The 24,429-nt window shown below is 38.8% G+C and overlaps 1 protein-coding gene across 7 annotated transcripts in view; it reads left to right on the plus strand.

The window, feature by feature from the left end:
* AKAP7 (A-kinase anchoring protein 7) overlaps nucleotides 1-24,429 on the plus strand; it is a 140,629-nt gene that overhangs the window by 112,968 nt on the left and 3,232 nt on the right. The window lies entirely within an intron of this gene.

Below are 24,429 nucleotides of genomic sequence, written 5' to 3' on the forward strand. Positions count from 1 at the left end.
TACCCACTTGACGGGGTCCACAGGTTTCTCAGTACTCACAAGCCAAATACATTGGCCAAATCGTCCTGTGCACCTGGATTTTCATGGCCAGACTTTAAAATTTAGGTCTTGGAAGCCATGAAAGGAAATGAAGAGAGGCAGTTTAACCTACTTTATGTGTTCGCCAGTTGAATAACTAGATGGTACATTTTATAACATAAAACGCACTCTGCACGCTCATCCCAAAAGCGTTTGCCTTTGGATTGGGCAGCTAGCTGCGTTAAAGTGAGCTACGTTTTGAATACTTGAAAAAAATGGGATTTCTTTGAGCCGGTGTGTGATATTTCAAGTATTTGTGATGTTCTTGATCACATTGTAGTTATGCTTAGATTTCGTCCCTGTCACTAAGTTTGATGACTTGGAAGCATTAGCAGGGTTGTGAAAATCTAATTTTCTTTAACATTATACCTCATGAGTCGAAATAAGCAATTCCTTGAAGACAAGCCTTAGTAATTTGTGTATATCTCAGAATCTAGAAGTGTCATTTGATGATACTAGATGCTCTAGAAACAAGACATGTACAAACTCCACAGCGTGTCCTACAGGAGCCTTCGTGGTCTCTCCTGTGTACATTCCCAGCCTCATCATTCTCCCTCCTTGCCACCTCCTCAGTCACCTTATACTAGGCCGAGTTCTGCAGTTTCCCAGACAGGCCAGCCTGGTCTTCCTTCCCTGTCATGCCTGAGAAACACTCATTTCACAAGATCCAGCTCAAGCATCACCTCCAGCATGAAACTTTCTTTTGATATTTTCTCCTCAGTAGAACTGATCCCTCTTTTCTTTATGGATCCACTCTGTATTGTACATCTTTCCTTCAGAGCATTCATGAGCCCTTATTTATGAACACACACTTGTACCTCTACTCAGTTGCAGGTTCCCTGAAGGCAGGGCCCATTTCTGTATTCACAGCAACAATGCTTATCACAAATAGAGGGTGCTCAGGGACTGTGTGGATGGAAAGATGGAAGGAAAGAAGGAAGGGGGAGAGCAAGGGAGAAGGAAGACGGAAGGAGGGAAGGGATTGTACTACATTCATCAACATCCATTATTTAGTCTAAAATTTTCAAAAAAAATAAAATAAAAATTTCAATCTGCTAGTGAAAGCTTCTGAATCTTTCTCTTTTCCAGTCAACCAATCATTAGATGATGTGGTGTTTCTCACATGTATACCTTCATTTCCCCAGGATGAGGATGCACCAGGGAGCTGTGGAGTATCTGCCGGGGTGGGTGCCCTGGATGAATTCATCTTCCTGATTTCGAGTGGGAGCTATGGATTCCCATGACTTTTGTGTGGTATTGTTAGGCAGTTTATGTAGCCTTTTGTATCTCATTGTTCTTACTTGTAATATGGAAGAATAATACTTATTTTACCTCGTAAGATTTCTTTGAGGACCAAATGAGAGAATGTTTCTGAAAGCACTTTGGAAAGTATGAAGTGTTACCTAAACAGATGGAGGGATGCATTCCTGCTATTGCTATGTAGTGACCTGATACCGTGGGGTTTTTCTCAGCCTTTGGAACCTTCTGATCAGGGTGTGTCTTTATTGCTTATAAAAGAGGTAAAGTGATATCTACAATTATGATTTATTTCACCAGTTAGATTAATGGCAGCATTTATGCTGCTGATCTACGTTGGTGAACATTGCCTTCAAAACAGGAAAGTGACCTTTATTTCTGCTTGAATCAGCTCCCAACCTGGAACGTCAGCCTAGAAACAAAAGTATATATTATCGTGAGAAGGTGTGTTCGTCAAACAAGTGAAAATTAATTCTAGTTAGTCGTACTTTTAAGTTTTATGTAAAACTCTCTTAAATAGAAGACAATAAATTACATGACCATAATAATTTTAAGATTCAAGGCTCATTTCCTAGCCTCGTTGTTTTTCTGCCAGACAAGAGCATGATTATTTGAAAATCTATGCTTTTGACATGTTTGAAACTTATTTATTTCTTCTTTGTCGTAAGAATAATTTTCCAGTGATAGCTGTACTTCTGTTGATACTTCTTTGCACCAGGACTTGTGTTTGGAACATCTGCTTCTTTTATCACTGCTCAAATTGCACTCCTCAATCATCTTTGCATAAAATGACATATAGTGGTCCTGAGCAAACAGTCAGGGATATTGAGAACTCCTTATATTCCTACCTGAACAAATACAGGAATCAAAATTTAGGGAGGAAACAACCACGGTTTCCATTGAATAGAGAGCAATTTATGATATAGAACAGCAGATAGACAACTACAAACAATACAAGGCAAAACAAGTGAACAAAACAAACCACAGTGAGTACAGTGCCCCTTGGAAATAGATTTCAACAACAGAGTGACGGTAATCACTTGTCAGTCAAGTACTGGGTACCAATTTAGTTTGCAGTCTTTGAGCAGATTGGAGCAAGTGATACGTGTCTGATACGCTGAGGAGGAAAATTAAAATGATTTGGCTTTATTCATGCTCAGAAACTACCCCAGTCTCTTTCACTGGAAATTATTTTCAAATTTTGATGTTGAGCACAAGAGAAAAAATATGATTCAGAAGGAAAGCACCTGAGAATCTGAGGCCTGCAGCTGGGAGAGATTGCAGATATCACAGTTGAGATGTGTATCTTAGAACAGAGAGAGGAGCTGAGAAAGTCATCCTTATTACTAGCTACCATGCTAATTGCAAAGAGTGATAGGGTGCCAGTCCATTCAGCAAGTCCACATGTTGAATAAACCTCTCCATAGCTCCTCATCACGGGGAAGAAATTGTTCTCATTAGTATTTTTTTAATTGAGGTATAATTTACATAACGGAAAATTCACTCTTTTTGTGTGTGTACAGTTCTATGAGTTTCAGTCAACACATAGAGTCGTATAACCACCACCACAGTCAAAATTGGGAACAGTTCCATCATCCTTCATATGCTCTCATGCCCCTTTATAACTCCTGTTCTCATCCTCAGCCCCTGGTAACCACTGGTCTGTTTCAGTGCTGATGGTTTTGCCTTTCCCGGAATGTCAGAAAGATGAGATCATGCGGTGTGCAGCCTTTGGACTCTGGCTGCTCTGACTTAACATAACACACCTTAGATTCATCTGTGTTGTTGCACGTATCAGTATTCATTCCTCTGTATTGCTGAGTACGATTCCATTGGGTGGGTTTACCACAGCTTATTGAGCCATTCACCAATTGAAGGTATTTCAGTTGTTTCTAGTTTGGGGCATTTATGAATAAAGCAGCTACAAACATTCATGTGTGGGTTTTCGTGTGAGCATACGCTTTCACTTCACTTGTTTTCAGTTCTAGCTAGGAATGAGATTGCAGGGTTGCATGGTAAGAATATAGCCAACTTTCATAAGAAAAACTTTTAGTAGAGGTGTCCAAACTTTTTACAAACCAGCTATGCCATTTTTGCATTCCCACCAGAACGGGAGTTCCACTTGCTTCACATCCTCACCGGCACTTGATACTGTTTATCTTTTAAATTTTAATTTTAGTGGATGAGTAGTAGTATCTCATTGTGACTTTAATTTGCATTTCCCTGATGGCTAATAATATTGAGTATCTTTTCACATGTCTATTGGCCATCTGTATATCATTTGTGAAGTAATGCTTCAATCCTTTTTGGCTGTTTTTTATTTTATTTTATTTTGTCTTTATGGTTGGAGTTATTTTTGAATTCTGGATACACTTTCTTTATATGTATTATGTATATATTTTTGCAAATATTTTCTCCCAGACTGTAGTTTGCTTTTTTTGCCTTAACAGTGTCTTAAGAAGAGCAAAAGTTTTACATTTTGATGAAATCCAATTTATCCTTTTTAGGGAATATATTGTGCTTTTCATGTCCTATTTAAGAATCTTTGCCTAATCCAAGGTTACTGAGAAGTTCTATATTTTCTTCTTAAAGACTTTATAATTTTAGCTCTTATAACAGGTCTGTGATCCACTTTGAGTTCATTTTTATATATGGTATGAGATAAGGGTTGAGGTTCTTTTTTATACATACCATTGTCCTAAGCACCATTTCTTGAAAAGATTATTCTCTCTGTTGAATTGTCTTGGTACCTTTGTTGAAAATCAGTTGGCCATATGTTTGTAAGTCTGTTTCTGGATTTTGTTTTGTTTCATTGATCTATATGTCTGTCTTTATACGTATACCACACTGTCTCTATTTCTGTGGCTTTATGTGAGTCTTAAAAATCAGGTAGTATAAGTTTTCCAACTTTGTTCTTTTTTAAAAAATTGTTTCAGCTGTCTTAATTCCTTCACATGTTCATATGCCTTTTAGAATTAACTTGACAATTTCTATGAAAAGGCCTGGTGAGGTTTGGATTGCAAAACTCTGTAGTTTTGCATTTATAGAGCAATTGATGGAGAATTGACGTCTGAACAATATTGAGTCTCTCGATCAATGAGTGTAGCTTATTATCTCTATTCAGGTCTTATTTAATTTCTTTTAGGAAATTTTGCAGTTATTAGTGTTTAGGTGTTGCATACATTTTGTTGAATTGTACCTAACTGTTTCACATGTTATGCTGTTAAAATGATTATCTTTGAAAGATACCTTTCTGTTATTGATTTCTTATTTGACTCCGTTGTGCTTCAGTCAATGCTCTGGATGAATGTAATAATTTAAAATTTACCGAGACTTGTTTTATGGCTCAGAATATGATCTCTTTTTGTAAAGGTTTTCTGTACACTAAAAAGAATGTGTGTGTTTCTGTTGTTGGGTGGAGCGTTCCATAATTATCAGTTAGGTGGTTTTGGTTACTAGTGTTGACATCTTACATGTTCTTATTGAATTTTTCTCTCCTTGTTCTGTCAACTGTAAAAGTGGCCTTGCAATCTCAAACTGTAATTGTGGATTATCTTTTATACTTTCAGTTTTATTGGTTTTTGCTTCAGATACTTTGAAGCTCCTATTATTACGTGCATGCACATTTAGGATTTTTATATCCTTCCTCTTGATGAACTGACTCACTTATAATTGTAAAATATCCCTCTTTATGGCAGGTAATATTTTTTTTTCCTGAAACCTGCTTTGTCTGGTATTGATTCTCTAGTTTTCTTTTGATTAGTGTTAGCATGATACATCCTCTTCCATCCTTTTACCTTTAACCTTTCTAAGTCTTTATATTTGAAGGATTTTTTTGTTGACATCACTGTTGATTCATGTTTTTTATCCAAATTAACAATCTCTGACTTTTTATTGGAGTATTTAGAGCATCTTATGTTTTATATGATGATAAATATGGGTGAGTTTATTTTTTTCTTTTTATTTATTTTTTAAACAACAGGTTCTTATTAGTTATCTATTTTATACATATTAGTGTATATATGTCAATCCTAATTTCCCAATTCATCCCACCACCATCAACACCCCCCTCACCCCCCCCCAGTTTCCACCTTTGGTGTCCATACGTTTGTTCTCTAAATCTGTGTCTATTTCTACCTTGCAAAGTGGTTCATCTGTACCATTTTTCTAGATTCCACATATGTGCATTAGCATACGATATTTGTTTTTCTCTTTCTGACTTGCTTCACTCTGTATGACAGCCTCTAGGTCTGTCCACGTCTCTACAAATGACCCAATTTTGTTCCTTTCTATAGCTGAGTAATATTCCATTGTACATATGTACCACATTTTCTTTATCCATTCCTCTGTTGATGGACATTTAGGTTGCTTCCATGACATGGCTATTGTAAATAGTGCTGCAGTGAACATGGGGGTGCATGTATCTTTTTGAATTATGGTTTTCTCTGGGTATATACCCAGTAGTGGGATTGCTGGATCATATGGTAATTCTATTTTTAGTTTTTTAAGGAACCTCTATACTGTTCTCTATAGGACTGTATCAATTTACATTCCCACCAACAGTGCAAGAGGGTTCCCTTTCCACCACACTCTTTCCAGCATTTGCTGTTTGTAGATTTTCTGCTGATGCCCATTCTAATCGGTGTGAGGTGATACCTCATTGTAGTTTTGATTTACATTTCTCTAATAATTAGTGATGTTGAGCAGCTTTCCATGTGCTGCTTGGCCATCTGTATGTCTTCTTTGGAGAAAGGTCTATTTAGGTCTGATGCCCATTTTTTAATTGGGTTGTTTGTTTTTTTAATATTGAGCTGCATGAGCTGTTTATATATTTTGGAGATTAATCCTTTGTCTGTTGATTCATTTGCAAATATTTTCTCCCATTCTGAGGGCTGTCTTTCCATCTTGTTTATGGTTTTATTTGCTGTGTAAAAGCTTTTAAGTTTCATTAGGTCTGATTTGTTTATTTTTGTTTTTATTTCCATTACTCTAGGAGGTGGGTGAAAAAAAATTGTGCTGTGATTTATGTCAGAGTGTCCTATGTTTTCCTCTAGGAGTTTTATAGTGTCTGGTCTTACATTTAGGCCTCTAATCCATTTTGAGATTATTTTTGTGTATGGTGTTAGGGAGTGTCCTAATTTCATTCTTTTACATGTAGCTGTCCAGTTTTCCCAGCACCACTTATTGAAGAGGCTGTCTTTTCTCTATTGTATATCCTTGCCTCCTTTGTCATAGATTAGTTGACCATAGGTGTGTGCATTTATCTCTGGGCTTTCTATCCTGTTCCATTGATCTGTATTTCTGTTTTTGTGCCAGTACCATATTGTCTTGATTACTGTAGCTTTGTAGTATAGTGTGAAGTCAGGGAGTCTGATTCCTCCAGCTCCGTTTTTTTCCCTCAAGACTGCTTTGGCTATTCGGGGTCTTTTGTGTCTCCATACAAATTTTAAGATTTTTTCTTCTAGTTCTGTAAAGAGTGCCATTGGTAATTTGATGGGGATTGCACTGAATCTGTAGATTGCTTTGGGTAGTGTAGTCATTTTCACAATATCGATTCTTCTAATCCAAGGACCTGGTATATCTCTCCATCTGTTTGTATTATCTTTAATTTCTTTCATCAGTGTCTTATAGTTTTCTGAGTACAGGTCTTTTACCTCCTTAGGTAGGTTTATTCCTAGTTATTTTATTCATTTTGTTGCAGTGGTGAATGGGATTGTTGCCTTAATTTCTCTTTCTGATCTTTCGTTGTTAGTGTATAGGAATGCAAGAGATTTCTGTGCATTAATTTTGTACCCTGAAACGTTACCAAATTCACTGATTAGCTCTAGTAGTTTTCTGGTAGCATCTTTAGGATTCTCTATGTATAGTATCATGTCATCTGTGAACAGTGACAGTTTTACTTCTTTTCCAATTTGTATTCCTTTTATTTCATTTTCTTCTCTGATTGCCATGGCTAGGACTTTCAAAACTATGTTGAATAGTAGTGGCGAGAGTGGACATCCTTGTCTTGTTCCTGATCTTAGAGGAAATGCTTTCAGTTTTTCACCATTGCGAATGATGTTTGCTGTGGGTTTGTCATATATGGCCTTTAGGATGTTGATGTAGGTTCCCTCTATGCCCACTTTCTGGAGAATTTTTATCATAAATGGGTGTCGAATTTTGTCAGAAGCGTTTTCTGCATCGATTGAGATGATCATTCAGTTTTTATTCTTCAGTTTGTTAATGTGTATCACATTGATTGATTTGCGTATGTTGAAGAATCCTTACAGCCCTGGGATAAATCCCACTTGATCATAGCGTATGATCCTTTTAATGTGTTGTTGGATTCTGTTTGCTAGTATTTTGTTGAGGATTTTTGCATCTGTGTTCATCACTGATATTGGTCTGTAATTTTCGTGTTTTGTAGTGTCTTTGTCTGGTTTTGCTATCATGGTGACAGTGGCCTCATAGAATGAGTTTGGGAGTGTTCCTTCCTCCGCAGTTTTTTGGAAGAGTTTGAGAAGGATGGGTGTTAGCTCTTCTCTAAATGTGTGATAGAATTCACCTGTGAAGCCATCTGGTCCTGGACTTTTGTTTGTTGGAAAATTTTTAGTCACAGTTTCAATTTCGTTACTTGTAATTGGTCTATTCATATTTTCTGTTTCTTCCTGGTTCAGTCTTGGAAGGTTATATCTTTTTAAGAATTTGTCCATTTCTTCCAGGTTGTCCATTTGATTGGATAGAGTTACTTGTAGTAGTCTCTTAGGATGCTTTGTATTTCTGTGGTGTCTGTTGTAACTTCTCCTTTTTTTAAAAAATTTTATTGATTTGAGTCCTCTCCCTCTTTTTCTTGATGAGTCTGGCTAAAGGTTTCTCAATTTTGTTGACCTTAAACCAGCTTTTAGTTTTATTGCTCTTTGCTATTGTTTTCTTTGTTTCTATTTCATTTATTTCTGCTCTGATATTTATGATTTCTTTCCTTCTACTAACTTTTTTGCTTTTTCTTCTTTCTCTGGTTCCTTTAGGTGTAAGGTTAGGTTGTTTATTTGAGATTTTTCTTGTTTCTTGAGGTAGGATTGTATTGCTGTAAACTTCCCTCTTAGAACTGCTTTTGCTGCATCCCACAGGTTTTGGATCATTGTGTTTTCATTGTCATTTGTTTCTAGGTTTTTTTTTTTTCTTGCGGTATGTGGGCCTCTCACTGTTGTGGCCTGTCCCGTTGCGGAGCACAGGCTCTGGACGCGCAGGCTTAGCAGCCATGGCTCATGGGCCCAGCCGCTCCGCGGCATGCGGGATCTTCCTGGACCAGGGCACGAACCCGTGTCCCCTGCATCGGCAGGCGGACTCTTAACCACTGCGCCACCAGGGAAGCCCCTCTAGGTATTTTTTGATTTCCTCTTTGATTTTTTCAGTAATTTCTCGGTTATTTAGTAACTTATGGTTTAGCCTCCATATGTTTGTGTTTTTTCATTTTTTCCCTGTAATTTATTTCTAATCTCATAGCCCTGTGATTGGAAAAGATGCTTGATATGATTTCAGTTTTCTTAAATTTACCGAAGCTTGATTTGTGACCTAAGATGTGATCTATCCTGGAGAATGTTCCATGTGCATTTGAGAAGAAAGTGTAATGTGCTGTTTTTGGATGGAATGTCCTATAAATATCAATTTAATCTGTGTGGTCTGTTGTGTCATTTAAAGCTTGTGTTTCCTTAGTAATTTTCTGTCTGGATGATCTGTCCATTGGTGTATGTGAGATGTTAAAGTCCCCCAATATTATTGTGTTACTGTCGATTTCCCCTTTTATGGCTGTTAGCATTTGCCTTGTGTATTGAGGTGCTCCTATGTTGGCTGCGTATATATTTATAATTGTTATATCTTCTTCTTAGATTGATCCCTTTATCATTATATAGTGTCCTTCCTTGACTCTTGTAATGTTCTTTATTTTAAAGTCTGTTTTATCTGATCTGAGTATTGCCACTCCAGCTTTCTTTTGATTTCCATTTGAATGGAATATCTTTTTGCGTCCCCTCACTTTCAGTCTGTATGTGTGCCTAGGTGTGAAGTGGGTCTCTTGTGGACAGCATATATATGGGTCTTTTTTTTGTATCCATTCAGCAAGCCTGTGTCTTTTGGTTGGAGCATTTAATCCATTCACATTTAAGGTAATTGTCGATATGTATGCTCCTATTACCATTTTCTTAATTGTTTTGGGTTTGTTTTTGTAGGTCCTTTTCTTCTCTTGTGTTTCCCACTTAGAGAAGTACCTTTAGCATTTATTGTAGAGCTGGTTTGGTGGTGCTGAATTCTCTTAGCTTTTGCTTGTCTGTAAAGCTTTTGATTTCTCCACTGAATCTGAATGAGATCCTTGCAGGGTAGAATAATCTTGGTTGTAGGTTCTTTCCTTTCATCACTTTAAATATATTGTGCCACTCCCTTCTGGCTTGTATAGTTTCTGCTGAGAAATCAGCTGTTGACCTTACGGGAGTTCCCTTGTATGTTATTTGTCGTTTTTCCTTTTAATAATTTTTCTTTTCTTTAATTTTTGCCAATTTGATTACTGTGTGTCTTGGCATGTTTCTCCTTGGGTTTATCCTGTATGGGACTCTGTGCTTCCTGGACTTGGCTGGCTGTTTCCTTTCCTATGTTAGGGAAGTTTTCAACTATCGTCTCTTCAAATATTTTCTTGAGTCCTTTCTCTTTCTCTTCTCCTTCTGGGACCCCTATAATGTGAATGTTAGTGTGTTTAATGTTGTCCCAGAGGTCTCTTAGGCTGTCTTCATTACTTTTCATTCTTTTTTGTTTATTCTGTTCTGTGGCAGTGAATTCTACCATTCTGTTTTGCAGGTGACTTATCCATTCTTCTGCCTCAGTTATTCTGCTAATCCGTTTTTCTGCCTCAGTTATTCTGCTGTTCCTTCTAGTGTATTTTTCATTTCAGTTATTGTATTGTTCATCTCTGTTTGTTTGTTCTTTAATTCTTCTAGGTGTTTGTTCTTTAATTCTTCTATGTCTTCGTTAAACATTTTTTGCATCTTCTTTTTTTTTCTATTTTTTTTTGTGGCCTCTCCCGTTGCGGAGCACAGGCTCCGGACACGCAGGCTCAGCGGCCATGGCTCACGGGCACAGCTGCCCCGCAGCATGTGGGATCTTCCCGGACCGGGGCGTGAACCCACGTCCCCTGCATCGGCAGGTGGACTCTCAACCACTGCGCCACCAGGGAAGCCCATTTTTTGCATCTTCTTGATCTTTGCCTCCATTCTTTTTCCAAGGTCCTGGATCATCTTCACTATCATTATTCTGAATTCTTTTTTCTGGAAGGTTGCCTGTCTCCACTTCATTTAGTTGTTTTCTGGGGTTTTTATCTTGTTCCTTCATCTGGTACATAGTCCTCTGCCTTTTCATTTTGTCTATCTTTCTGTGAATGTGGTTTTCGTTCCACAGGCTGCAGGATTGTAGTTCTTCTTGCTTCTGCTGTCTGCCGTCTGGTGGATGAGGCTGTCTAAGAGGCTTGTGCAAGCTTCCTGATGGGAGGGACTGGTGGTGGGTAGAGCTGGGTGTTGCGCTGGTGGGCAGAGCTCAGTAAAATTTTAATCTGCTTGCCTGCTGATGGGAGGGGCTGAGTTCCCTCCCTGTTGGTTTTTTGGCCTAAGGTGACCCAGCACTGGAGCCCACAGGGTCCTTGGTGGGGCTAATGGTAGACTACGGGAGGGCTCACAGCAAGGAGTACTTCCCAGAACTTCTGCTGCCAGTGTCTTTGTCCCCACAGTGAACCACAGCCGCCCCCTGCCTCTGCAGGAGACCCTCCAATACTAGCAGGTAGGTCTGGTTCAATCTCCAATAGGGTTACTGCTCCTTCCCCCTGGGTCCTGATGCGCACACTACTTTGTGCGTGCCCTCCAAGAGTGGAGTCTCTGTTTCCCCAGTTCTGTCAAAGTCCTGCAGTCAAATCCCACTAGCCTTCAAAGTCTGATTCTCTGGGAATTCCTCCTCCCGTTGCTGGACCCCCAGGTTGGGAAGCCTGACGTGGGACTCAGAACCTTCACTCCAGTGGGTGGACTTCTGTGGTATAAGTGTTCTCTAGTTTGTGAGTCACCCACCCAGAGGTTATGGGATTTGATTTTACTGTGATTGCGCCCCTCCTACCATCTCATTGTGGCTTCTCCTTTGTCTTTGGATGTGGGGTATCTTTTTTGGTGAGTTCCAGTGTCTTCCTGTCTGATTGTTCAGCAGTTAGCTGTGGTTCTGGTGCTCTTGCAAGAGGGAGTTAGCGTACGTCCTTCTACTCTGCCATCTTGAACCAGTCTCCCAATATGGGTGAGTTTAAATCACCCAGTTTGCTTGTTGTTTTCTAGTTGTCTCATCTGCTCTTTTTTCCCTTTTCTCCTCTTTTATTGCACTATTTTATATTAAGAAGTTTTAGGATTTCATCTTAGGTTCATTATTAGTTTATTTAGTTATGCCTCTTTTTTATTTTTACTTTAGTGCTTGCTCTAGTTTTTCAAAATATACATCCTTAACTTACAATTGTGTGCCTTCAAATAATATTATGTCACTTCACATTTAACATAAGAAGCTTATGACAATTATTTCCATTTTCCCTTAGTCTTTGTGCTGTTGCTACCATATACTTTATTTCTACGAGTTTTATAAACCCCATTTAAAACAGTTATTTTTCTTTTAAGGAGATTAAGAATGAGGGAAAGTCTTTTATTTTCATCTATATGTGTACAGTTTTTAGTTCTCTTCTAATCTTTGAATAGATCCAAATTTCCATCTAGTCTCATTTTCCTGCTGCCTTAACTTTTTCCTTTAACATATCTTCTGGTGCTCTTTGGCTGATGATGGATTAATTCAGCATTTGTATGTCTGAAAAAAATATTTCTGTCATCCTCACTTTTTTTTTTTTTTTGCGGTACGCGGGCCTGTCACTGTTGCGGCCTCTCCTGTTGCGGAGCACAGGCTCCGGACGCACAGGCTTAGCGGCCACGGCTCACAGGCCCAGCCGCTCCGCGGCATGTGGGATCCTCCCGGACCGGGGCACGAACCCGCGTCCCCTGCGTCGGCAGGTGGACTCTCAACCACTGAACCACCAGGGAAGCCCTCAGTCATCCTCACTTTTAAAATGTAATGTGTCCAGATGAAGAATTCTAAGTTGCCTTTTCTTTTTCTTTTAGTAAAGATGTTGTACTAGTGTATTTTGGCTTGCATTGTTTCTCATGCATAAGTCTGCTGTCATTCTTGTCTTTGTTCCTCTAATGCATCCTTTTTCCTTTGGCTGCTTTTACGATTTTCTTTTGTTATTGGTTTTCAGCAATTTGATCATCAAGTTCCTGGCCCATTGATGGGAAATTTAAATTTGGAGAGATTGTGAACAAGCCTGTGCAGATAGAAAATGGCAGAATTGTATTTCAAAGTCATATGTATATCATATTTTCCCCTCCTTGCACACATATTAGGAGTTCTGCCACATCACCACTGATAAGTTCTATCACATCATCAAGATTTCTAATGAGAAATGACAGCATGACAGCAGAAATTGTGTAAAGAACAATGTGGATCATAGTGTGAACTCAGAAAACTGATGTTACAGACCGAAATGGAGAAGTCTCTCTAAAAGGCTATTGTGTATGTCTGGAAAGAGTTCTCTGGTAGACTGTTTTTGGCCTACAAACATCCAGGCCATATGTCGTGTCCCACCTCTGATATGACCATATGAAGGGCAATCTTGAGGGTACAAGTCATAGAAATCATCCTCAGCCATGTGATTTGGAGGTTCCTACAGGGATGTGTGAGGGGTCTGGCTTCAGGCGGTGACTCGGGGAACAGTGGAGGAAAGGGAAGACTCTGGAGGTACCAGCTGTGTTAGCAAAAGACTCAAGGGGCTCAGAACCCTTAGTCATCATGACAGCTTTGCCTGGGGCCACCCGCATCATGCCTCTGCCCACTGAGGTTGCAGGTCACTGCCTTTTGGACCTTATCTCCTCTTTGGTTTCCGTCAAGGCTACTATTGATATTCAGTCTAATTGCAATCAACTCCTACCCCTCCGATTTAAAAATAGTGAGGGTGGAGTGTTGGAGTATAGTGCTCTCCAGAACCCCTGGGGGTTGTCCTTTTGTGCATAAAGCATCATCATTTTAAAAAAATCTATGCTGTGCTAGTAAATCAAGAATAAAACTTACAAAGGCAGGATTCTTTCCTCTTTGGACTTTATATTCTAGAAAATATTTAAAGTATGGTTTTGTTGTTTTAATTCTAACATTTTCTGGTGTGTTTGTGTTGGGGGTGGGGGAGAGTTCTGGTATTTGACAAGAAGAGGGGAGCTTTCTTCACAGCAACTCTGTTATCCGCAGTGTTGGCAGACAAGTGTCCGAGGACGGTGTCAGTTTAAATGTGTACTTGGGGGCAATTCTTGACCTGTCCCTCATCTCCAGTGAGTTGTAGGTGGTGTGCAAGGAAGCTGAGCGTGCCACCTCAACTTTCTGAATCGCCTATAGATCTATATTTAGTGTTTCTTTTAGTCTATGTAGGTGAAAGAAAAGGTAAGCTCAGCTAAAAAGAATTTTGCTTCTAAGGAGGATACATTACGCTGCAGGAATGAGAAGGGCAAGATTGTGCAGGTGATGGGAAGATGCTTAAGAAGCCTTGGTTCAGATACCAACTCAAGTTTTTTGATACTTGGGATGTCAGCAAGTGAGAATATTTTTTTTCTAGTTAAGACTTTATTATTTTTAGATCAGTTTCAGGTTCACACAGCAAACTTGAGAGGAAGGTACAGAGATCTCCCATGTACCCTCTACCCTTACACATGCATAACATCCCCATTATCAGCCTCCCTCACCAGAGCAATACATTTGTTAACAATTGATGAACCTATGTGGACACACTGGAATCACCCAAAGTCCATAGTTTACCTTACAGTTCACTCTTGGTGCTGTACATTCTGTGGGTTTGGACAAATGTGTAATGGCACATACCCATCCCTGTGGTATCATACGGAGTATTTTCACTGTCCTAAAAGTACTCTGTGCTCTACCTATTCATCCCTTTCTCCCCTCTCCCAACCCCTGACAACCACTGATGTTTTTATTGTCTCCATAGTTTTGCCTTTTCTAGAATGTTACATAGTTAGAATCATACAGTAGGTAGCAATTACAGATTGTCTTCTTTCATTTAGTAATATGCATCTAAGGCACTTTCGTGTCTTTTCATGGCTTGATAACTCATTTTATTTTAGCCCTGAATAATATTCCATAATCTGGATGTACCACAGTTTATCTCTTCACCTAATGAAGGACGTCTGGGTTGTTTCCAAGTTTTGGCAATTGTGAATAAGAGTGCTATAACATCCTTCTGCAGGTTTCTGTGTGGACATAAGTTTTCAGCTCTTTTGGGTAAATACCAAGGAACATGATTGCTGGATCATATGGTAAGAATATGTTTAGCTTTGTAAGACTGCCAAACTGTCTTCCAAAGTGGCCATACTATTTCGTCTTCCCGTCAGCAGTGAATGGGAGTTCCTGTTGCTCCACATTCTCACCAACATTTGGTGTTGTCAGTGCTCCAGTTTTTGCCATTCTAATAGTTGTATAATGATATATTGGGTTTTTTTTTTTTTTTTTCCGTACTCGGGCCTCTCACTTTTGTGGCCTCTCCCGTTGCGGAGCACAGGCTCCGGACGCGCAGGCTCAGCAGCCATGGCTCACGGGCCCAGCCGCTCCATGGCATGTGGGATCTTCCCGGACCAAGGCACGAACCCGTGTCCCCTGCATCTGCAGGCGGACTCTCAACCACTGCGCCACCAGGGAAGCCCTGATATATTGTTTTAATTTACATTTTCCTGATGGCATATGATATGGAGCCTTTCTTCATATGCTTATTTGCCATCTGTATGTCTTTGATGAGGTGTTCATGAAGGTCCTCAGCCCATTTCTATAAATTGAGGTATAATTGACATATAACATTATATTAGTTTCAGTTAGGCAGCATAATGATTTGATATTTGTATATATTGCAAAATGATCGCCACAATAAGTCTAGTTAACGTACATCACCACACATGGTTACAGGATCGTTTTTCTCATGATGAGAACTTTTATGATTTACTGTCTCAGCAACTTTCAAATGTGCAGTATAGTGTTGTTAACTATAATTGCCAGGCAGTACATTACATGCCCATGACTTATTTATAGCTGGAAGCTTATGCCTTTTGACTTCCTTAACCCATTTCACCTATGCCCAGCCCCCCGCCTCTGGCAACTGCTAATCTGTTTTCTGTATCTATGGGTTTTTTTTTTTAAATTCCACCTATAAGTAATATTGTACAGTATTTGTCTTTATCTGTCTGACTTATTTTACTTAACATAATGCCCTCTAGGTCCATCTGTGTTGTCACAAGTGGCAAGATTTCATTCTTTTTTACAGCTGAATAATATTCCACTGTATGTATGTACCACAGTTTCTTTCTTCATTCATCCATTGATGGACACTTGGGTTGTTTCCTTATCTTGGCTATTGTAAATAATGCTGCTTTGAATATGGGGGAGCATATAATCTCTTTGAGTTAGTGGGTTTTTTTCCTTTGGATAAATACCCAGAAGTGGAATTGTTGGATCACATGGTAGTTCAGTTTTTAATTTTTTGCAGAAGCTCCATACTGTTTTCCATAGTGGCTGCACCTATGCACATTCCCAGCAACAAGGATTCCCTTTTTTTTTTTTTTTTTTTTTGCGGTACATGGGCCTCTCACCATTGTGGCCTCTCCCACCATGGAGCACAGGCCCCGGACGCGCAGACCCAGTGGCCATGGCTCATGGGCCCAGCCGGTCCACGGCACGTGGGATCCTCCCAGACCGGGGCACGAACCCGTGTCCCCTGCATCGGCAGGTGGACTCTCAACCACTGCTCCACCAGGGAAGCCCCAAGGATTCCCTTTTATCCACTTCCTTTCCAACACTTGTTATCTCTTGGTTTTTTTGATAATAGCCATTCTGTCAGGTGTGAGGTGATATCTTATTGTGGTGTTGATTTGTAGTTCCCTGGTGATTAGTGATGTTGAGCATGTGTTCATGTACCTGTTTGGCCCATTTTTAACCAGATTGCCTGTCTTCTTGCTGTTGAGCTTTTAGAGTTCTTTGTACATTTTGGATAACAGTCCTTTATCAGATGTGTCTTTTGCAAATGTTTTCTCCCAGACTCTGGCTTGTCTTCTTATTCTCTTGACATTGCCTTTCACAGAGGAGAAGGTTTTAATTTTAGTGAAGTTCAAATTATCAATTATTTCTTTCATGGATCATGCCTTTGGTGTTGTATCTAAAAAGTCACTGCCACCCCCAAGGTCATCTAGCTTTTCTCTTGTGTTTTCTTCTAGAGGTTTTATAATTTTGCTTTTTACATTTAGATCTGTGATCCATTGTGAGTTAATTTTTGTGAAGAGTTTCAGGTCTGTGTCTAGATTTATTTTTTTGCATGTGGATGTCCAGTTGTTCCAGCACCATTTGTTGAAGAGATTGTCTTTGCTCCATTGTATTGCTTCTGCTCATTTTTCAAAGATCACATTGATTACACTTGTCTGGGTCTATTTCTGGGCTCTCTGTTCTCTTTCACTGATGTTTTTGTCTGTTCTTTTGCCAATACCACACTGTCTTGATTACTGTAGCTTTATAGTTAGTCTTGAAGTTGGGTAGTGTGAGTCCTCTGCCTTTGTTGTTCTCCTGCAATATTGTGTTGGTTATAATGTTTATTTTTGCCTTTCCCTGTAAGCTTCAGAATCAGTTTGTTGATATTCACAAAATAATTTGCTGGGATTTTGATTGGGACAAATGAGAACTTTTAATGTGTTTGCACTCTTTCTCTCAGAGCTTACATGGCATTGTTATGAAGATTTTTTTGGTTCTCTCTTAAAAACTATTAATATGATTTATTCTTGTCAGGACAAATAGGCACCTAGATATTGGCATTGGGTGGAGGGTGGTAATGGTTTCTGGAGCCCTTCATGTGATATCAGTTAAGCAATTATTGGGTCAGCTCACACATAAAAACAGCTGACCCACATTAATATTGACCTTAAATTATCACAGTAGGTAGCACATATTCTTGCTACCACAAAGAAGGTCACTTATTTTCTTTTTTATAATCACAGATATAAATTTTATCTATGTGCTGGCTTGGTATCAGCGATCTCAGGTAATATAAATAAAAGCTGAATCTTGGGTACATACCATGGATTAATTATGTTACAACTCTTACAGAGAGTGGAATTGCTTCCTTCAAATTTGTTGAAAAGTTTCTTAAGTCTGTTCTTTTAGGGACACTACTATGTTTGGTGGACTTGATAGCATTTCTCATTCCCTTTCTTTTATATTTTTAGTATTCTCCTAAGAAATTGATTAAAAATTTTCTGGGGGGGGGATTTCTAAAAAAACAGTGTCAAAGAGAAAGATTAATCTGTCATTTCAAATAGGTATGATAGTAAGTAACCTTGGTAGACCAAGAAAGAATATTTTTGTCGAGAGGGTGCTGCATACACTGGGAATATTTTTTAACATAAAAAATGCAGACATTTTATTTTATTTTTTTTTAACTTTTTATTTTGTACTGGGGTATAGCCGATTATCAATGTTGTGATAGTTTCAAGCGCACAGCAAAGCAACTTAGCCATACGTATACATGTATCCATTCTCCCCCAAACTCCCCTCCCATCTAGGCTGCCACATAACACTGAGCAGAGTTCCCTGTGCTGTACAGTAGGTCCTTGCTGGTTATCCATCTTAAATATAGCAGTGTGTACTTGTCAATCCCAAACTCCCTAACTATCCCCTCCCCCAACCCTTCCTTCCTGGTAACCCCAAGTTCCTTCTCTAAGTGTCTATTTCTGTTTTGTAAGTGAGTTCATTTGTATCATTTCGTTTTATATTCCGCCCACTGGGAATATTTTTTGTGTGTACTTTTGTTGGAATATCGAATGATAAATCATGTACCTTGCGGTGACACATTGAACTGCCATTGTTAACTAGGCTTCAGGTAAAATGAATGCAGTCGTTTATCTTAGAGGTCACTGTGGGAGACAGATGCCTTTATTCAAGTAGTGGTCAAAAGAAAAATACTTTAATCTTAAAATGCCTCTTTCAAGTAAGCTGAATTAAGTCTACTGAAAGTGGGAACACAAAAAAATCTCACTGGAACGAAGATATGCATTTCTTGAATTGCTGCGTTCTAGCAGGCCTCTGTGACGAGCCTTCCAATAGGCTTTTCCCTGGGCCAACGTTGATAGTCTGAGGATGCCTTTGTGGAAATCATAGGTGGGGCAAGAATACAGGACAGATCTGGAAGATTCATTTATAAATTTATTTTTTGTTGATTGGTTAATTCATTTGTTATTGTAGCTAGTTAATATTTGACCCATAGGCTGGATAGAGTTAAAGATGGTAATAATCTTGTTTTGAGCTTGGTTGTCTTGGTTAATAGTAAAAGCATAAACAGAAATACGAAAGTCAGAAGGGAAAATTCACTTTTTGTGGGAAGATTTTTGTGTTTTAAATTTCTTAATGTTTGGAGTAATGGGACACTTTATTGTGTACTGAGAGAAATCACTGAAGCACACACTTCTTGACCTGAGATGCTTCTTGGAGACTGAGTGATGTTTAGACTCAAATCCAACCCTATTATCTTACTGGTGATGTATCAGTAATGTGACGAGTGATGTTATCTTAAAGCTGACTGGGGTCAGGAAGAGTTGCAAGAATGCAATCTCTGGCCTAGATGCAGAGCACAAATAGGGTGGCAGATGTAGAGAGTCGTTTCCAGTGTATTGAAGGGTACTTGAGAAGTATTTCTTCATGTGAAGTTTGATTTTCCCTCTTAAATTTGAAGAGCCACTAAAAAATAGTTCCAGGTAACACATCTGGAGGTACATCTATACAGTATAAACACTGTGTTGTAAGATTAATAGAATTCTTTAAATACCAGGCAATATACGCATTCATTCTTACTAATAAAAATAGTTTTAACTTGCTCCCAAGTGTGGTATTAGTAATGAATTTCTTTATCTTTCTTTTAACAATATCTTAACGTATTTAGTTTAGTAAATTCTGTATAGAGATCACTGAGTTGAAGCTTACTATCCAGGACTTTTGATCATGGGTCTGGAGTACCATACTGTCACTTTTGAGGGGAGAGCAGTTGCTAAGGCCTCCCACTGTAGCGTGTCCAGATGGGCCTTTAAACCATCCCTCTTCTGCTTGGATGTTGCTAGGAATGATGGTTATAAGCATAATTGGCCTCGGACATGTGTTAAGGAGAAGTGGTGGGACTCAGAAGGAGGGTTAGGAGCCAGTTCTCACCCTTGGCGTATATGCTTTTGTATTCCAATCCCTGTTACATGGGACGTTAGAAAATAATGTCCATCTTCCTGTTCACACCCTTTGTGTCTGCCTGTCCCGGACCTGAGGTCGTAAGTGTGGCATTGGGCTTTTGGCTTCTGGAGGTCATGGGTGATATTCCAAAACTGAGCTGAGGTTTAATGTGTGAGCGTTCTAATTACTTCTTTTTTTTCAGCTTTATTGAGATATAATTGACATATAACATTATATAAATTTAAGGTGTACAGTGGTGATGATTTGATACATTTATATATTGTGAACTGTTTGCTACATTAAGATTAGTTAACATACCCTTCACTTCACATAATTATAATTTTGTTGCTATGCTGAGAACATTAAAGCTTCACTCTCATAGCAACTTTCAAGTATAGGATCCAGTATTGTTAACTGTAGTCACCATGCTGTACATCAGAGCCCCAGAACTTATTCATCTTATATCTGAAAGTGTGTTCCCTTTGACCAACATATTTTCCAAGCCTATCCCCCTCAGTTCCTAGCAACCTCCATTCTCCTTTTTCTATAAGTTCAGTGTTTTTAGATTCCATATGTAAGTGATAATCATACAGTACTTGTCTTTTTCTGACTTATTTCACTTAGCATAATGCCCTCAAGGTTTATCCATGTCACAAATGGCAGGATTTCTTTCTTTTTAATGGCTGAATAATATTTCATTGTATATATATACACCACATTTTCTTTATCCATTCAACCATTGATGGACACTTAGGTTGTTTCCATGTCTTGGCTATTGTGAAATATGTTGTAGTGAACATGGGAGCACAGATATCTCTTTGAGATAGTGATTTCATCTTCTTCAGATATATGCCCGGAAGTGGGATTGCTGGATTGCATGGTAATTGTATTTTTAATTTTTTTGAGGAATCGTCATACTGTTTTCCACAGTGACTGCACCAATTTACATTCCTACCAATAGTGCACAAGGGTTCCCTTTTCTCTACATCCTCACCAGCATTTGTTATTTCTTGTTTTTTTTCCATAATAGCCATTCTAACATGTGTGAAGTGATACCTGATTGTGGTTTTGATTTGCATTCCCTGATGATGAGTGATTTGAACACCTTTCCATGTACTTGTTGGCCATTTGCATGTCTTCTTTGGAAAATGTTTATTCAAGTTCTCTGCCCATTTTTAAATAGGATTTTTTGTGGTTTTGCTATTGAGTTGTATGAGTTCCTTATATATTTTGAATATGAACCCTTTATCGGATATGTGATTTGCAAATATTTTTTCCTATTCTGTAGGTTGCCTTTTCATTTCGTTGATTGCTTCTTTTGCTGTGCAGAAGCTTTTTAGTTTGATGTAGTCCCACTTGTTTTTTTTTTTTTTTTTTTTTTTTGCGGTACGCGGACCTCTCACTATTGTGGCCTCTCCCATTGCGGAGCACAGGCTCCGGACGCGCAGGCTCAGCGGCCATGGCTCACGGGTCCAGCCACTCCGCGGCATGTGGGATCTTCCCAGACTGGGGCACGAACCCGTGTCCCCTGCATCGTCAGGCGGACTCTCAACCACTGCGCCACCAGGGAAGCCCCCACTTGTTGATTTTTACTTCTTTTGCTTGTTGTTTTGGTGTCATATCCAAAAAAGGCATTGCCAAGACCAAAGTCAAGGAGCTTTTCTCCTCTCCTGTGTTTTCTTCTAGGAATGTTATAGTTTCAGGCTTTAAGTCCTTAATTCATTTCAAGGTAATGTTTGTGAGTGGTGTAAGATAAGGGTCAAATTTCATCCTTTTGAATGTGGATATGCAGTTTTCCCAGCACTACTTATTGGAAAGACTGTCCTTTCCCCATTATGTATTCTTGGCTCCACTGCCAAATATTAGTTGACCATACATGTGTGAGTTTATTTCTGTGCTCGTGATTCTGCTCCATGGCCTATTATATGTCTTTTTTTATACTAGTACCATATTGTTTTGAAATCAGGAAGTGTGATGCTTCCAGCTTTGTTCTTTCTCATCATTGCTTTGGCTTTTGGGGGTCTTTTGTGGTTCCATATGAATTTTAGGGTTTTTTTTCTATTTCTGTGAATAAATGCCATTGTAATTTTGATAGGGATTGCATTGAATCTACAGATGGCTTTCAATAGTATGGACATTTTAATGATATTAACTCTTCCAGTCCATGAACATGGGGTATTCTTCCATTTATTTGTGTCTTCAGTTTCTTTCATCAGAATCTTACAGTTTTCAGTATATAGATATTTCACTTCCTTGGTTAAATTTATTCCTAAGTATTTTATTGTTTCTGATACTATTTTAAATGGAATTATTTTTAAAATTTCTTTTTCAGATGGTTCATTGTTACTGTATAGAAATGCAACTGAGTTTTGTATGTTGATTTTGTATCTTGAAACTTTACTGAATTCATTTATTAGGTCTTAACAGTTTTTTTGGGTGGAGTCTTTAGGATTTTCTATGCACAAGATCATGTTATCAGCAAACAGAGACAATTGTACTTCTTCCTTTCTGATTTGGGTGCCTTTTTTTTCTTATTCTTGCCTGATTGCTCTTGCCAGGGCTTCCGTTACTATGTGGAATAAGAGTGGTGAGGGTGGGCACCCTTGCCTTGTTTCTGATTTAGAGGGAAAGCTTTCAGCCTTTCACCTTTGAGTGTGTTAGCTGTGGGTGTGTCATATACGGCCTTTATTATGTTGAGATATGTTCCTTCCGTACCCAACTTGTTGAGAGTTTTTATTACGAAGCGATGTTGAATTGTGTCAAATGTCTTTTCTACATATATTGAAATGATCATATGATTTTTATCCTTTATTTTGTTAATATGGTGTATCACATTGATTTATTTGCATATGTTGAACCATTTTTATATCCCAGGGATAAATATCCCTTGATTGTGGTGTATGATCCTTTTAATGTGCTGTTGAATTTGGTTTGCTAGTATTCTGTTGAGGTTTTTGCATCTAAATTTATGAGGGTATTGGCCTGGGGTTTTTTTGTTTTTTTTTTCTTATAGTATCCTTACCTGGCTTTGATATCAGGGTAATTCTGACCTCATAAAATGAGTGTTGGGAGTGTTACGTCCTCTTCGGGTTTTTGTTGTTGTTGTTGTTTTGGTGTTTTGTTTTTCTTTTTTTTTTTGGCAGAGCTTGAGAAGAATTGGCATTAATTCTTCTTTATTTATTATTATTTTTTGCCATTTTACGGTTTTATTAACACAAACAAAACGTGCACACGAGCTGTCTATTCATTTTCTTCGCTGCGCAGCCTGGCGTTGGGCTTGGTGACTCTGATGGCCAGCTGGGCTGCTCTCTCCACAATGGCTTTGCGGTTCTTGGAGGAGATGTTGTGTGCAGTCTCAGCACAGTAAGATTTATTGCACATCAGCAGTTGGTCAAATTCACCCATAAAGCCATACTGTCCTGAGCTTTTATTTGTTGGAGGTTTTTGATTACTGATTTAATCTTAAATTTGTTATTGGTCTGTTCAGATTGTCTGTTTCTTCATGATTCATACGTGAAGGTTGTACGTTTCTAGGAATTTATCCATTTCTTCTGGGTTGTCTGATTAGTGACCTGTAATTGTTCACAGTAGTCTCTTATGATATTTATTTCTGTGGTATCAGTTGTAATGTCTCCTCTTTCTTTATAATTTTGTTTGAGTTCTCTCTTTATCTTGGAAGTCTAGCTAAACGTCTGTTGTTTTTGTTTTATCTTTTCAAAAACACAACCCTTATTTTCATTGATCTTTTCTACTGTTTTTCTATTTCATTTATTTCTGCTCTGATTTTTATGTCCTTCTGTCTGCTAACTTTGGGCTTAGTTCTTATATTTTAGTTTCTTGAGATGTCAAGTTAGGTTTTTTTTTTAAGAGTTATTTATTATTTATTTTTGGCTGTGTTGGGTCTTAGTTGTGGCACGCGGGATCTTCGTTGAGGCATGCAGGATCTTTTGTTGTGGCACGTGGGCTCTTCGCTGTGGCCCGTGGCCTTCTCTTTAGTTGTGGTGTGCAGGTTTTCTCTTCTCTAGTTGTGGCACACAGGCTCCAGGGTGCGTGGGCTCTGTAGTTGTGGCGTGTGTGTTCCAGAATGCTTGGGCTCTGTAGCGTGCAGCACACAGGCTCTCTAGTTGAGGCGCGCAAGCTCGGCAGTGTGGCGCGTGGGCTAGTTGCCCCGTGGCATGTGGGATCTTAGTTCCCTGACCAGGGATCTAACCCACATCCCCTGCATTGAAAGGCAGATTCTTTACCACTGGGCCACCAGGGAAGTCCCAAGTCCGGTTGTTTACTTGAGCTCATCCTTTTCTCTTAGTGCAGGCATTTATTGCTATAAACTTCCCTTTTAACACTACTTTTGCTGGATCATAAGCTTTGGTATGTTGTGTTCCCATTTTTGTTTGTTTCAAGATGTATGTTTTTAATTTCCCTTTTGATTTCATCTTTGACTCATTGGTTGTTCATGAGCGTTTGTTTAATTTCTATAAGTTTGTGAATTTTCCAGTTTTCCTCTTGTTATTGATGTCTGGTTTCATACCATTGTGGTCAGAAAAAGATACTTGGTATGATTTCAATTTTTAAAAATTTGCTAAGACTTGTTTTGTGACCTAATATATAATCTATCCTGGAAAATGTTCCACATGTGCTTGAGAAGAATGTGTATTCTGGTGCTGTTGGATGGAATGTTCTTTTTTGTCTCTTAGGTCCATTTGGCCTCAAGTATAGTTCAAATCCAATGTTTTCTTATTGATCTTCTGTCTGGATGATCTATCC

The sequence above is a fragment of the Globicephala melas genome, chromosome 14, assembly GCF_963455315.2.
Source record: "Globicephala melas chromosome 14, mGloMel1.2, whole genome shotgun sequence".
NCBI classification, from domain to species: Eukaryota; Metazoa; Chordata; class Mammalia; order Artiodactyla; family Delphinidae; genus Globicephala; species Globicephala melas.